The sequence below is a fragment of the Rosa rugosa genome, chromosome 4 (genome assembly GCF_958449725.1).
Source record: "Rosa rugosa chromosome 4, drRosRugo1.1, whole genome shotgun sequence".
In the NCBI taxonomy this organism is placed as follows: domain Eukaryota; kingdom Viridiplantae; phylum Streptophyta; class Magnoliopsida; order Rosales; family Rosaceae; genus Rosa; species Rosa rugosa.
Window position 1 is genome coordinate 48,763,692 of NC_084823.1, and position 11,106 is coordinate 48,774,797.

Genomic DNA, 11,106 nt, shown 5'->3' on the forward strand with positions numbered 1-11,106 from the left:
CATCTTCTTCACAAATTTCCACAATGGTGTTTTATCATCAATGGTCTCATTTTCAGGATCAGCAGATCCACTACTAGCACCGGCGTTAACAGACCCGACACTAGAACTAATAGGAGGTGTTCCTCCGCTGCTCATGGTTCCTGAAATTACAATTCACAATTTCACAAATTACAATTCACAAATTCACAATACACGGCTATCACAATCCACATGTCAATAATGTCAAGTTGTCAACCAACAATTATACTTAGACTATTTTACAAACATGGATACAAGATGCATCGCCAATTAAAATTGCAAAGCAAAAGGGCAGTAAACGTACCCGAAGCGGCGCAGCTAGAAGAAGATAAGCCCGAAGAGAAACGCCCGAAGGAACAACCGAAGAGGAGAAGCCCGAAGAGAAACGCCCGAAGAGGAGAAGCTCGATCTGGTTCTCGATCTCGATCTCGATCCGGGTCTCGATCTCGATCTGGATCTGGGTCTCGTTTTTGCATAAGAGAAAGTGAGAAACAATCTCGATCTGGGTTTTTGCAGAAGAGAAACAAGGGTGTGTTTCGATCTGGGTTTTTGCAGAAGAGAAACAAGGGTGTGTTTTTGCAGAACGATGCTTGGCTGACTCTATCTCGATCCGGTCTTTTATTTTATTTTATTTTTTTTTCAATTTTTGTAGAGTAAAAAGTCAATATTACCCCCACATTTCCGATTTATTTACATTCTGGCGTTTCCGCATTGGATACGGACGTTTCCAAACCGTTTCCAAATCCGGATACGCGTTTCCGACCCGTTTCCCGTTTTGATACGGGAAACGCGGGCATTTTCGCGTTTCCGTGCATCATAGTTTCCAACCGCTCCAACCTGCTAAATGGCTCCTCCCGGTTCTACTGGTTGTTTTAGTTTCCCTGGTTCTGTTGGTAAGCAGCGTACTCGTCAGCGGTCAGCGCGTGTAGGGGGTCCGCCGGGTTTGGGTACACCGGGTTGTCCTCGTGGGAGGAATCGAAAAATCCAACAGAGTAAGCGCACACAATATAGGTACAGAAAAGACAGAAGATCACAAACGCCGCCACAAAAATAGTCGTGGTAAGAGTACTTGCCTTCCCTAAAAGTGAAGAAAATCGAGTAAGTAAAATGTAATCGGAAAGGTGAAAGAAATTACAGTAAGCAAACTGAGACGAGCATCGGAAACTTACTGTTCGAAGCAGAGGCAGGCGGTGGCGCCGAGAAACCAGAAGCTGGGACTTTCATCTTCCCGTCGGCAGCGGCCGCGAGAGCGGCGATCTTCCAGGCGGGGACTCTCCCGGAGCTGGATGGAGATGGAAGTGGCAGTCCCTCGAAAAACGCAAAGCGCCTTGCCAAACGAGTCTCGTAGGCGAGACCGGCCATGGGCCTGCTTTGAAGCAAAATCAACCCCAAAAAAAAGATAGTGCTGGCCATAGCCAGTTTGGTGGTAAGGCTAAGCCTTGCCATGGGAGGAGGGCGAGGGTTTTCTGAGTGGAGTGCACTGTGGGAGAGTGAGGAGCTGAGGACGGTGCAAAAGATATATATAGCCACGGAGTTTAGGGGCATTTAGGTAATTTCAACCTGACCGCCTCGGATTTAGGGTTTCGGGAGACGTGAGAAGGACTTTTAGGTCATTTCAACCTGACCGCCTGTGCAGATATTTATGACCCCATAGTTTAGGGATATTTAAGTCATCTAAACCTGAATGTGGACCCCTTTTGTTTTTTAAGATTTAAATTTGCTCACCATTAATTTTGTGTGTGCGCGCCTTTTTTTTTTTTTTTTTTTTAATATCACCCACCCAATTAAATCTAGAAGTTAATCATGTTTATCTTTTTCAATTTTTTTAAATCAAATACAAAGCCCTCTCTAGTCTGGAACCCCTAGGTCTAGAGTTCGAATCCCAGCTCCATCCCGTGGCCAGCAAATTTGAGGGACCTGGGTTAATTAAAACACCCAATGGTTCGTGCGTCTGCGGTGCAGTGATTAGTCTGGCTATGCTGGGATACACTGCATGGGTGTGTGTGTTGGTTCTATTGACGTCTTCCACTCAAAAAAAAAAAAAAAAAAAAAATACAAAGCCCTCTCTCTCCCTCTCACAAGTTCTCTATAGTTCTATCTGTTTATTTTTAATTGTCAATTTATCATGACTCTAACTCTCACCTACAACCAACATCACACGACTCTAAGTCCCTAATTTTCAGGTCCGGTTCTAGAAATAGCTTTGAGATCTCAATGATCTCCTATTCTTGGTCGTAATGAACTTGGCGATGTTTTTGCTGCCTTGGATGAGATAAGTGAGGTTGACGGCGCCGAACACAATGCAGGAGATCATCAGAAGTCCATACCGGATGAATGAGTGCCTCCTATCCAATCTCTTGAACAATTTCATTGACTCCAATTTTGCTCTTGCAACGCTTGTCATCCGAATTGAATTAAATCAAATCAAATTAGGGATGTTAGAAAAGATATATATACCCAGCAACAGATTTCTCTCTCCTAATGTGCCATATTCTTTCGGTCTATTTTACCCTTTTTTTCCCGTGCTGAAATTTCTTCGGCCTAATTCTCTCCCCTTTCTAGCTCTCTCTTCCTAACCAGACCAAAATCCCCATATAGCCATAGAGTTCAGGGGCATTTAAGGGATTTCGACCTGACCGCCTCGGATTTAGGGTTTAGGGCCGGGAGACGTGAGAAGATCGGGACATTTAGGTCAATTCAACCTGACTGCCTCAGGCAGAATCTGACGGGGCGAGTGACGATATTTATGACCACATAGTTTAGGGGCGTTCAAGTCATTTCAACCTGAATGCGGACCCCTTTTTGTTTTTTTGGGATTTAAATTTGTACACCATAAATTTTGTGTGTGCGCGTTTTTTTTTTTTTTGAGTTAATCATGTTTAAGTATCTTTTTTATTTTTTTAAAAAATCAAATACAAAGCCCTCTCTCAAGTTCTCTATAGTTCTATTTGTTTATTTTTAATTGTCAATTTATCATGACTCTAACTCTCATCTACAACCAGCATCACACGACTCTAAGTCCCTAATTTTCGGGTTCGGTTCTAGAAGTAGATTTCATATCTCAATGATCTCCTATTCTTGGTCGTCTTTGAACTTGGCGATGTCTTTGCTGCCTTGGATGAGATGGGCGAGGCCGACGGAGCCGAACACGGTGCAGGAGATCATCGGAAGTCCATACCGGATGAATGAGTGCCTCCTGCCCAATCTCTTGAACAATTTCACTAACTCCACTTTTGCTCTGGCAACGCTTGTCATCTGAATTGAATTGAATCAAATCAAATTAGGGTTTTAGGGTTCTGTTTGATGAATGAGATTTCTCTGTTACTAAGATTGGAGAGAAGAACAGCAAGTGAGCGTGGTAGTCTGCAAAAAACCATTGGTTGGATGAGAGTAAAGTAAGATCTTATATTCACAATGACTTGAAAACAGTAAGATGATGATAAAGCCCAAAAACAAAAATGATGATAATGAATTAATGATGAATTAGTCTTCCAGCAAGCGCATAAGCGGGTGTAAAATGGCTGCACTCACGCATCTTAATTTTGTTAAATTCTCTCTTCTCACCTTTCAAAAAAAAAAATCTCTCCTCATTTTTTTTTTGAGAAGCGAGATAAGGGCAAACTCAGCGCCCTCACCTTCTCATTCTTTTTTCTGCAATAAAATATAAATAATACTTTTTTTTCTCATTCTTAATTAATTACGCTGTACATAGTTAACTATGGTTTGTCCATTTACCCCATTTCTAGGGATTTTTTTCCCACTTACCCCATTAAGTTTTTTTAATTCTCTCTTACCCAATACACTCTAAGGGAGTCTTCCCTAATACCCCATTAAGATTTTTTTTTTGTTTTTAATTTTTTTTTAATACCATTTTACCCCTCATCCCTTTGTTACTTAGAGAGAGAAATAGAGAAAAAGGAAGAGAGAGAAACCATAGGAGACTTCGCCGGAGCCCGTCACCGGCCGCCGGAATCCGGTCACCGGCCGCCGGAATCCGGTCACATTTCGCCGGAATCCGGCCAATTTTCGCAGGAATCCGGTCACCGGCTGCCGCCCACCGGAATTTGCTGAAAATCTCACCGGAAAGTTTTTTTGCCCCCCAATAGACCTTTATTGCCCCCTATTGCCCCCCAATAGACACCTATTGCCCCGATAGTCTATTGCCCCCTAATAGACGTCTATTGCCCCCCAATAGACGACTATCAACCATGTATTGCCCCCCAATAGACGACTATCAGCCATGTATTGCCCCCAATAGACGTTTCGATTACCGAAATGGGAACTAATTTTCCTAAAATTACACAAATAAAACTTTGATTAAATAAAAAAAAAAGGAGATTACGTCAATTCAAAACGTCTATTGCCCCCCAATAGACGTCTATTGCCCCCCAATAGACGTCTATTGCCCCCCAATAGACCTGTATTTCCCTTGGCATAACACCATTTTGTAGCTTGTTACTCCAATAATTTACGTTTTATATCATCAAAATTTCTCATTAAAAGGCCAAAAAGAAGAATAGAGAAAAAAAAAAGAAAAAAAAAAAAGGACCGGCTTGATTGAGCTGTTTAGAGGTACTTGTCGCCGGGGAAGGTGATGAAATTGATTTGGGCACCCTTCTCCATTCTGTGAAGCTGTGAAGCTGTGAGGCCGTGCTCGATCTCACCGGAAAACCGCCTCAGGTGGGCTCATTGGTGAACTTTCGCCGGGGAGGGAGAGATTGATGTCGCCATCGACCCCGTCGGAGCTCCACCACCACCCCCGCCACATCTTCGCTTATTCTCAGCAGATCAGCCGGAGATGCTACTCCTCCGAAACGGAGACAGAAATCAAATTCGTCGCCGATGAAGCTGAGTCAACCAAAAGCAATCTCCAGTGTTCGTCGACCTCAACCATCGAGAACGACGAGTTTGCGCTACGACGGGCCGGGTTGGGCGAGTTCCAATCGGATTTATCCTCCAGCTCCAGAGCTTCGACGGCACAGAGAGAGAGAGAGAGAAACCGGAGGGCAAGGACCCAGGGGAGGCAGAAGCCTTCGTCGCCGATGAGGTCGTTATGGACCGCCGAGGAGGTCGATCTCGACCATCACTCACATCCTCGCCTCCGACGACATCGTTCTGGAGAATCTCGCCGGCGTTGAAAAACCGAAGGTATTTTTTGCCGGCGTGCTAGAGAGAGAGGAGAGAGAACCGGCGAGTTGTACAGAGAGTCAGAGAGAGAGGACAATGGCTATAGTTGTAATTCTTTAATTGAGTTGAGGGCAAATTGGTCATTTTGCGTTAGATTGGGTAAGTGGGAACAAAAAACTGTTGCTAGGGTAAGTGGGATAATTTTTACTCATTTTGGGGCTTTGGGTCAAGGACCCTTATTTTAATACATGCGGCAGCTTCATATTTAGTGATTGTATACATGGGGAGCAAATCTGCTTTCTGTATAAATTCAGCGACGAGGTCCCACAAGTACACGTCCGTACGGCAGTGCAAGACATTCCCCCTTTTGGCGGTTGTTGGAATCAACCTGTCCACTTTGATTGTGAACGATTTATAATAAAGAGAATATAGTGTTTGAGATTGATTATGGTGTGAGTCAAATTTCACCCACTATTGTTGTCATTTTTGTACCCAAAAGTATTAGTACATTTCAATTTAATACTATTTCAGTATCACGACAATTTGCTATTGTTGATTATTGCCTTATTATTAATTGATTCTAAAGAGAAATGATATTTTTTCATCAAAGTAAACACTTGAAATGTTTTGTTCGATCATATTGATACACATATTGTTGAAGCAGCTCTTATTGATGATGTTTGAGTGGCGCAATGTGCTTTACCTAATGTCATAGTGCATCATGCTCATAGAGCTTATAATAGAGTAGCCCTCCGCCTAGCTAGTATGGCCTATGAAGCTAGGATTAGTACAATCAAGCACCAGAAGATATTCTGGATGTTCTGAATTATAATTGTAAACAATCTTGAAACATTAATGAATGAAGCACTATTTTGATTCAAAAAATCATCCTTGATTTTAATTAAAATGAACATCGAAAAAAGAACAACTCAAATTAAAAGATAATTTTTTTGATTATTAGATCTAAATTTCAATGGACCAAATTTAATATAATTCCACATAATTTTCATGATGAATAAGGTGAAGAAAACCGATCAAGAACATGTGAAGGATGCGACAAAAAAAAAAGAAAAAAGACCAAGGATAAATGTGATGCTTTTTCATTATTTGATCCGTCTTAAACTTCTTGTTGGTTTTTTTAGTAATGATTTTACCAAACTTGGTTGTAGGCTGTTATGGATGAGGCAAGATCTCAACAGGCTGCCTCCACAACAGAATTTCATTGGCTAGGTCATAGATTTCCAATTTCGAATGCAAAAACTCGGGTTTCCGTTTTAAAAGGTTTGTAATTTGTTTAGTATAACTCCAATATGACAGCTTTTATCATATCCTCATAAATGATCTTTCTTCAGTTCTTCGATTACATTAAGGAATTGATATTTCTTGATCTTCATACAATCTGTCTATATACATGTGTCAATCATACTGAAGAGTTGTTTTTTTGTAAGAAGTAAGTTAGCTGAAAAGAGGGTGTGTGTGTTTGGTGGGGTGGTAAGACTTTGGTCTCATATATAAGAGGTGAGGAGTTCAAGCCCCATTAAAGGTGGGAATGAGGTGGGGTTTAAAATAATAAAAAATAAAAAAAAAGTTAGCTGAAAAGAGTGTTAGATTTTACAGACACATTAATAATATAAATGGATCTGAGAACCACAAAAATGAATAGGTCTTCATCAAAATAGTGAACTGTCATGTTTTCTAGAAATTGTTTTGATGCATATTTTTGTTGATTTGCAATCCGGATAAGCTTGTTATGGTTTTAACCTGAATTAGAAGTGATGATATTGTATAGTGCAAACGTATAGCCGGAATTGGATACTGGTTAAAAACTCATGTGAAGAAGACTTCGTTTCACTAGAGTAATTTTATACATTTTCAGTATGTAACGTATAAAGTCTATCACATTTTGATGAAAACTTAATGATTCATCATGTGAAGCTTCAGCGTTTTGACAGTTGACTGGTGGGCCATGGAGGGCCCGTTGGTTTGTCCGTCACAAATCCGCTTTGGAACTATATCTCTCTTTCTTATCGTGGATTTGTGTTCTAATTTGTTCATAGCTGAGGAAATTGGTGATTCAGTTGTGGATCTTATGCTTTGATGTGATGTATTTTTCTGCTGAAATGCTGCTTATTGATCTGGATGTTTAGTTTTTGCTAGGTAATGATTTGGGGTTTTGTAACTCATCAAGCAGAATAGATGAGTATTTTGAATGGGTTTGTTGATTCATCATGGATCATTTTTATTGCTGTGATGCTATTAACAATGGATTCGATCTACAATTAAATGACGTCGTTATGACATGGATTTCTGTTTCATATTGTATAAGTACTGAAATAGGCTACTCTAATGAGATTCTAACACCACTACAATTATGAGCAATGGCTACGGAAGGCAAGCCACGGTTGCAGTGTTTTGTGCGCAAGAGTTTCAGTCAACGCAATTCAATCACTTTATGAATGAATCTGCGGGTGATGCATGCCACATTTATTTACAAGCGTGACTTTTCTTTAAAATATTGCTTCAGTCCGCTCTTTTTGCATTGGTCTTGGTAAATCTCTCTCTCTCGGTGACTGTTTTATAAAATATTGTTTCAGTCCCGCTCTTTAACTTAAATGTCTCTCTCTCTCTCTCTCCAGTCTCCCCCCCTCCCCTCTCTCTTCAAAAACCAGATCTGCGACCCTCACAACCCCCTCCGTTTCCAACCATCACTGATGGCCTCTCCTTCTATCTTTTTCATGTTATCTGCACTTTCCTTCACACATGGGTCTGATCAATTTTATAACAGTAATCTTTTCTTCTGTCATATTGCGATTTATTCGATTTGCCTGTAAATTTGTAAAAATTGTGTATCTTTTGTTTGTATGGTAGAAATTTCTTTTTCCTTTTTGTTAGTGTTGATTATGAATTGAGTTTTTGGGTTTATTTCTGTTTTGGGTTTTGATCTTGAATTTTTTATTTTTTATTTTATTTTTTTTATTGATGCTTGCAGGTTGTATTGTTTGGCTGTTAAAACCCTCTGCCAACCTCATCTCTCAGGTATAGTTTCTGGGTTTGAGTTTTTATTGATTTGAGATGGACTTTGAATTGGGTTTTCCTGAGGAGACCAATCTTGTATCTTTCTTAGTACTGCTAATATCTACTAATACTACTGCATCTAACAATATTGAATCGCTGCATGAAGTACCACTTGAAAGGAGCTTTCTGTTAGATTTATTTGATCCGAATCCCATTTTACATGATGGAACTTTCTGTTGTACTTTACTGTATATGAATATCTCTTTAAAGGTAGTCATATGCTTCTTCTTTCTTATCTTGCTCCTGCAGTTTGCTTCAACAAGGAATGAAACAAATAATAATAAGCCCAGAAACCTCTGAAGCTAAAGCATTAGAGAAGGTGGAGGATAAGTCCAAAGTTGCCAGGGTATACCAAATTTCCTATGCAAGATTAATTGTTCCGTAGTTTTCCTACAGATAATATGTAATTCATGCTATAGTGCTAAAAATGTTTCTTTGATGATTATTTAGGCATTGAAGGAAAGTGTTCTCCATCAAATATGTGAGGCAAAGCCATTGGCTTTGATCATTGATTGGAATTCACTCCTGTCTAACAAAAAGAAGAGAACTGTGATGTATTTCTTTGTATTTTGCTGCTGAGTTAACTGACTAATTTTTGTGCAAGCTGATTTACTTAGCAACTTGGATAATTACTGCTTACTCATTTCCTTTGCAATTTGGGCTTTTGTTAATTGTTTTTATACCCTATACTAATATTTGTGTATGTTGTTATTAATTGCAGGCACATACTATACTAGATTTCCCAACTTTCTTGCTTGTTAGCTCAATAGAAAATAGTTGATTGAGCCTTCAAACATTTAAAACCAATTGCAGGTGCTTGGCAGCAAAGGGTGAAGAGTCTGGTGAATGTGAAAGATATTCCAAATATTATCGTTCGCCATGCCCAGGTGAATGGGCAAGTATTTCTTAGCTCATTTCTTCTGCAATTATTTGTCTTCCAATAAAATCTGATTGGAAGTTTAACTTCTTCTGTTAAACTTTTTCATAAATGTATTAAATTGTTGGTACTTTACTCATACGTAGATTGTCATTGCATAAACTGTGACATGACTGTGTAAGGATTGCTTAATCTGAACTTTAACTTGCAGCATAGCCCTGGCAAAGTTTGCACCAGAATCACAGGGCACACTGAATTTTAAGTTTGGAACTTCTTCTGGAGCTGTATCTTAGCCTTGAGAACTTTTTAGTTAGAAACTTGTATGTGATAACAGTACTATTGGGATGGAGTGGGTTATGTAATGCTGTATTGGGTTTGATTTATAATACTCATAGTGACATTACTGTAATCTCTATGGTACAATGAATGAAGTTATTAATTTTATTTTCATCTTTTCTGGGCATGGTCAATTCAATTCCCCACAAAGCAGGTTAAAATCCAATGGAGATTTGTTAAATCATCATATTAATAGAACAGAAATTGGTAAATTAGGTTTGAATGGAGATGGGATGTCACGGATTGCATATAGGCGTGGATAAAAGAATAATAGAATATAGTAAAGGCTGTCACGGACATAGAGGTAGGCCCCTCCAAGAGTCAAACTGTACAGAGCCACAAACCGATTTAAATGTGACATATGGGCCTAAAGCAACTGGTCCACAGAGCACTGACATGAAAAAAAGTGGCTGCATCGTTGCTTTGCTCCATAGACACAGATAACCGTAGCCTTTGACCTCCATACCCACGAATCATGCATGTGGCTATTGTTCAGAATTGTGGTGGTGTAATTTGATATGAAACAGCTTCGATTGCTTTAATTTGGGTCCGAGATTATATTAAAGCTTCAGTCTTTGCAGGTTTGATCCAATAGCTTCTTGATTTTGCTTTATTTGGTTATCTTTGGAGAAAGTAAAAGTTCTAACTTTGTTTTTATTTCACTTTTCCTCTCTGTTTGATATTCATAATTCTGTTACTTGTATTGTGTTTTTAGAGTAGTTAGTAGCCAGTAACTTAGTGATCAAGAGGCTTTGAAGAAATTGGTACAAGTATATGAGTTATTGATGATAATGTACCTTATCATAACTGGATTTCACTGTGCGATTATATTATTATTCATTTACTGAATTGGCTGCCAAATTTTCTCAGCATTGGAAGTTTCTTCTTTGCAGGAGCGCGTGTATTTTTTTCGGTCTTTGGTTGCTGCAATATTTTTGCTTTTCGAGTGTTAGATATCCCATCTGAAAGTCTGGTTCTTCCAGTGATTTCTACTAATGACAGGCTTACATTAGGATGTGAATGATCGGTATGATTATTGGCATACAATTAAATGAGCTTTTGAAGACCTATGCATGCATATGCTTTATATCGTGGTATTGGTCTCTAAATTGATCAGGTACATGTTTACCTATAAATCATGCCGTAAACCGGTTAAACTAACCGCCTAGATGAAGTCATAAATACGTAGACTTGAGCTTGAGCTGTTACCAGAATTTCCAGTCACTTGTGTACAAGCCATATTTGCACGCAAATGTGTAGCTACATACAGGCTCCAGTGGGCTACAACCCACCCCAAATTTTGAAACATTAGCTTAATTTTAGTTTAACAAATTAAATATTAAAAATCAGCCCAACCCAAATTTTTTAAACTTAATTAGCCCATATGTGGTTTATTTTATTTTTTGGGTCAGATATATGCTATTTCTTTTGAGAAGCGAGTTGATTATTTATGAGTCTGATGTACCTCATCATGATGTGCAAATACTACTCTTTCTGAGTTATGTTGAGAATTTTTTAAAACAAAAAAATCATAGAGATATCAAATGATTGATTAGTTGATCCATTTTGTTTTGACTTTGCTGGTTTCCACAAAAACTATAGAAAGAGCATTTTCAATTATGAAAATTGAAACATATCAAAATAACATTGCGCAACAAGATGGAGAATGACTT

At 39.1% G+C, this 11,106-nt stretch overlaps 1 long non-coding RNA gene across 3 annotated transcripts; it reads left to right on the forward strand.

Moving 5' to 3' along the window:
* Window positions 1-7,504: 7,504 nt before the first annotated feature.
* On the forward strand, window positions 7,505-9,547 carry LOC133746261 (uncharacterized). Of its 3 annotated transcripts, XR_009864046.1 has the most exons (4): window positions 7,714-7,929; window positions 8,135-8,181; window positions 8,470-8,566; window positions 8,671-9,547. It is a non-coding gene; the product is annotated as an uncharacterized LOC133746261 (long non-coding RNA). The 3 variants fall into 3 exon arrangements; XR_009864044.1 differs by lacking the exon at window positions 7,714-7,929 and adding an exon at window positions 7,505-7,693 and having other exon boundaries at window positions 8,135-8,566; XR_009864043.1 differs by having other exon boundaries at window positions 7,710-7,929; window positions 8,135-8,566.
* Window positions 9,548-11,106: the final 1,559 nt, after the last annotated feature.